At 34.4% G+C, this 5,572-nt stretch overlaps 1 long non-coding RNA gene across 1 annotated transcript; it reads left to right on the plus strand.

The window, feature by feature from the left end:
• Positions 1–493: 493 nt before the first annotated feature.
• Positions 494–3,850, plus strand: LOC118824310. The gene is made up of 5 exons (XR_005008599.1): positions 494–523; positions 662–716; positions 855–958; positions 2,504–2,528; positions 3,399–3,850. It is a non-coding gene; the product is annotated as an uncharacterized LOC118824310 (long non-coding RNA).
• The last annotated feature ends 1,722 nt before the right edge of the window (positions 3,851–5,572 follow it).

The following is a 5,572-nucleotide window of genomic DNA, read 5'->3' on the forward strand; positions in this document are numbered from 1 at the left end:
GCTGGAACAAAACAACATTAATATTGATCCAGCAAAAATTGACAAAACTGAGCTAAACTTGATATTGTAGCAGTTTTATGGCTCAGTCTGTACTACAGAAGGCGAGGCTTACAGCAGACGGTGCAGCGAGTGGGCGGAGTTCGTTACTCTGACGTAGCAACAAGCTGCTTGTTAAGGAACTATAATTTGGTGAAGGAACTGTGAACATTAAAACATATTAAACGCCGCGTTCACGACCCAGTTTATTAATTTATTACTTCATTTATTTAACTGATGTATAAAAGCAATAGAACACTCGAGGTCGTGTGTTATCGCTGATAACATCATGCGACCAAATCACAGCCGTGATGTTGTTTCGCGACAACACACTCCCTCTTGTGTTCTATTGCTTAAACGTTTCTGCTTTTTGCCATCTATTTGTTTACTTTTGTACGCAGAGTACTAATCAGCCTGTATCAGTGATGCATAACTGCACCTTATATGTTTCTGTTTCAGTATTATACAGTTACATCCTGTTACAGAAGTAAGTGTCGTCCTTCTGTTTCTTTTGAACACTTTCATTTTCTTTGATACACAGTTCAGGGTTGAGAAACGTTGTTTTTTCATAAGTAGGTATTTCTAGTCTTGCAAAATTATTATTAATTATTTGTTTTTTCTGTAGTTATCAAAGAAACCAGCCCTGAACACATTTCACAGCCAAACGATGGAGCGCATAAGTAGAGTATAATTGTACAATTATAATTTGACTCAACAATTCATTAAGTAGCTTAGCAATTTGCAAGATGCAGCTTGCATGAAATTACATTAATCTAGACAACTTAGCTGTTTTTTGTTTTTTTTGCATGCTTTGACAGCTAACCATAGACGTCGGTTGCTTGTGTTGGTTCCCCTGGCAGTGTTTCTGGCTGTGGTGGTCGTGATTGGGGGCACTCTGGCAAGAGGCTAGAGATGCAAAAATGTAAGTAGAAAAGGTGTAATTTTATTAGGGGTGGTCTGAAATTTCAGCCACTGAAAGTTTGCAGCTAAAATTGGTCAAGCAAGGCACCTTTATCTAACACTTAACAGATCATTTGAATAGTAATGAAAGTGACAAATAGTGATTAAAAGTACTATGAGTTTTCTTTGCTCTCCAGTACCAGTCAGCACAAATGTGTTCAAATGGTTTGAGCAGCAACAAATCAACACTGAAAAACAAACACTGTCCACTCCAGAAAGAAAAATTCCACTGATGTTTTTAAATTTCTGCAAAATGAAATGTTTAAGATGTTAACAAAGTCACTCAGAGTGGTCTGATGTGAGATGCTCCATTCTAGAGAAACTTACGCAGTCAGAACTGTTCACAGTGGTGGTGATAGGAACCAGACTTCTGAAGTGCTTAATGCCTCTAAAAGCTCCCTCACAGAAAGTTACAACATGAACTGGTTATGATTACATTGCGTGATGTCTGAGACATTATGCTACTTTTTAGAGAAGGTTTTGGCCTATAAAGGTTTTTTCAAAATCCATTACTGGTGGAGAGGTACATGCATGGCCGTTTAAGGCAAAATAGTCCCCAAAGAAAACGTATTTGTTGCCATTATTAGCACTATTTTCAAATTCTAAACATAACATTAAAAACTCAGATGACCTGTAGAGTCAATTATAGTATAAGAAAGTAAATAAAATAGTAAAAAAAAAATGTTTCATGTTATCATAGCAGAGGCGCTCTGGAATTCAGCTTTCGATGCCTTTAGGAAAACATGAAGTGTTACATATATGTTTATAATTTTACAACTTTTAATGTTTAATATTAATTAGCAAGCTGTTTAAAGTTAAATTGGTCTTCTAGTTCTCTCACTTCTTCTTCCAACATGCTGATTATCACAATTGAAACAGTGTCAGCATGAATACATTTATTAGAAGCATAAATAAACCTGTGCATTATATGTAAAAGAACCTTTTCTTTTGGTTTTGGGTTTTGGGTTTTGGTTGAGTTTATTGGTTTCAGTTAAGAATTCTCATTTCAGTGCATCACTAAGTTGTATTGTTTTCCTCCAGTGTCGATAATGACATTGGAATTGTTTTTGTCATGGTATTTTGCTTGACATAATGTTGCATAATGAATTCCACGTTAGATTTACCTTCTTTATCAGGTTACACTGATGTCAAACAATGACAAAATCTTGGTAGAAATGTAGAGGATGTTTTTTTCCTCTCACAAAGCAAAAGTGTACACACAACAATAACCTTTCACCAAACCCAAATAATAATAAAACATTTTCTCTTCTACTTTCAAACACAAATGAAACTTAAAGCTTTGAATTTTCATTGCTTCTAAAAGCAGAATGATACTGATCTTTCTATCCCAGATCAAATGTCAACATTAATTTTATGCATGTTGTAAAATCGAGATCGTAGATGTGTAACATGAAAAATGATCCAGTAGTTTGCTGTGTATTATTTTGGTAGTTGAGGCAGAGGCTGTTTATTCAGTTTATGATGTCGCTGTGTTATGTCTTTACAGCCAGGCGTCTGTACAGGAAACAAAGGTAAGTATCTTTCCCAAATAATTGTTGTGCACCTTATTCTTTTGATTATATTAAGCTGTAAAAGAAAAGTTTTTTAAAATACATGATCTTACTGGAGCTTTAAATTCACTGTAGTTTGTATGTGAATTACCACATACAAGCACACATTAAATACAAACACACATTAAATCTGTTTTGTCACATGCAACAATCATTTATACTCCCCAGTTAAATGTTTAATAATTTCAGTTGATATTGTTACAGAAACAACAACAGTAATTATAATATCATTATATAAATACTATATCAGCTTTAACAGCTATTAAATTTAGAAACAATATTAACATTTCAGATTTTTCTATTTTATTATCTTATCAGAGCTTATTAAACTGTCATTTTAATTTCATATGTTTTATAATATAATTATCATTTTAAGGTAAAAATTTATATTTTCCTATATAATATTTTTAATGTTAAACTTTGATTATTAAGAATTTCTGAAAAAGCCAACAACTAGAAATGATTTCACTTTTTTTTTTTTACATAAGGTGGGCTTCTTACCCCACATAGGGGGGCATGTTGCCCTGATAGTGCTTCAAGATGTCCTTTTACTAGACTTTCTATCTTGTGTTCTGAGTTCCTCTTTCAGTTTATTTGCCTTAATTGTATGGTGCTTTTTGCATCATCATCCTGTACATGATAAATTCATATACAGACAAATGAATTAGCTTTATGGTAAATGGTCATTTTTTATATGGGGGGTGTCCCCTATTTTCTACTTAACAAAATATATATAATGTAAATAAAACAAGCATTTAGTTAATGCATGAAAGGCATTCATAGAAAAGGGTTAAAAATTATTCTTTTTCCTTTTCTTATTTGTTTTTTAAGCATGAAGATGTGTCTGCTGGAATGGATTCACTATCACTGCCACTCTCTCTCTCACTCCTGCATTCCTGTTCAATGCTGTATATATAATATACTGACTATACACTTTATTAGAAACCCCTCCACCTGTTAGTAGCTCCACCTTGCTAGTGTACAGTTACATACCATGTCAGTGTCACTGTTGATCGGAGAATGATCCACAACCCAAATACTATGTAAACAGGGGTCATGTGGTCAAAAATGGACCAACGATGAGTGGGGTAGAAGCGAGCTTTTAGCAGAAACAGAAACAGATTAGCTCAAGTCTTAGTGTACAACTATGCATTGGGCCTATATAAAAACTTTGGTGTAGCTGAAAGTAATACCTACAGTTTGAATAAGTAGCAAATGCAAGACTCTAAAACGTAAAGAATATTAAAATACATATAGGCCCAACATAGTGAGCATATATAAATGCACACTTCTGTTTATACTTCTGCACATTTTTGCACATTTCTGAAACCTTAATGCACATTTACTGTTTATTTACTAGATTTAACATATTGGAGAAAAAAAACCCAAAATATGGCCTGTGCATAAGTTATGGTACATTTAATATTGGTTGTTTCATTACTTTATTTATTAATTAAGTTCCCTACAGGGGATGCATTAAGTTATTTTCACTTTAAGTTGTTTTCACAAAACATGTACACTTTTGCATACGACTCTGTGCGCATATGTATATATGTATGTATATAATGTGTGTAAATGAAGTCAGTTCATTTTGCCTTTATGCTGTTGGTTTGGGGGGTTAGCATGACTCTATGAAGCAAGGTTAAAAATGTGTAAAGCTAAGTTTACAATACGCTTCGTTTTAGTTACACTTCAGCAATTATAGCAAGCCACATTGAGGCCATATTTATATTGAGTGTTATATAATTAATATCACCTTAATATCACCAGCTGGCCTTAGCATTCTACAAACAGGTCATGACAAATGCATCAAAATAAATGGTCAAAATTTACTTTAAATTGTTTTAAACTAATGAGATTATGAATGTTTTTGAGGTTTTAATGTGACAGTGACCATGTGACCTGTTTGTATTCATAACTTCCTCTACAGTGATGTTTAAATGCCACTAATCTGCCTTTGCAAATGTAATTTCTATTGCTTTCTGTATTTTATTGACCTTCTCTTTTCTTATATATACATTAATAAAGTCTAAAAGGTTTATGATCTGGTTTCACCTTGTTAAATAAGTGCTTCAAACACTGTTAGCTTGCATGGCTAACAGTGACAGTTAATGTTGCCTGTTAGCATCCTATGATGTTGAAGAGGAATGTGAAGTCATCAGTGGGCCACTTTTACTATGCAATAGCATTTGTAAATTCTCAGTATCATTTATGAATGTAGGTGGTACTACAGAATAGTCTTGAACTATGTACAATGCATTGTTGCATAAGCAAATGACACCCAGTTGCAAGTAACAGAAGGCTGGTTAAACCTCAGCATGAGTTGGCGGTTTAAAAAGAAACCTTTTAACCTGTATCAATGCCAGGGTGCCTAAGGGACGTCCCCTGTGCTGCAACCTGTGATTAAAGCAATCACAATAGCCCCCAGGTTACAGTAAAGTCCTAGACTTCTAGCCTAAGTTCAGCTAAGGGAAAAAAAGAAAGAGAAAAAAAACATCACCAGAAGAAAAACATGTCTCAAGCATGTTTTACGCAGCTAATGTGCTGCAGTGGGAAATTCCAGTTTGCTCAGTATTAAAAAGTGGTAAGCTTTTTAGGGATTGGTAGGTTTATGCTTGAGCCATTTACTATTTAGACTGGTGCCTATTTATCAAATGCACAATGCTGGAGAGAGAGTTCTCTTTGTCACCAATACAGCAAAGGAAAAAAAAAAATGTAGTGCTGCCCTCACAACAGCCTAGCCCACTAAAACAGATATTTCCCAATAGCCCATATAGACATAAATGAAAAACTGACCAATGATGAATAGGGAGAGGGAGGCTGATAGCAGAAACAGATGGTCTACAGTCTGTGATTGGACACCTGTCTATAATGTTGGGATTATGATGTATACATTTTAATATGCCTCCGGTTTTAGAGTCTTACGTTTGCTGCTCATTCAGCTATAACTACAACTAGAAAGGGAAGGCTTGTGAACGAAGTTGACTTGAAACGTTAAAATGGTG

The sequence above is a fragment of the Colossoma macropomum genome, unplaced genomic scaffold (assembly GCF_904425465.1).
Source record: "Colossoma macropomum unplaced genomic scaffold, Colossoma_macropomum, whole genome shotgun sequence".
Lineage (NCBI taxonomy): Eukaryota > Metazoa > Chordata > Actinopteri > Characiformes > Serrasalmidae > Colossoma > Colossoma macropomum.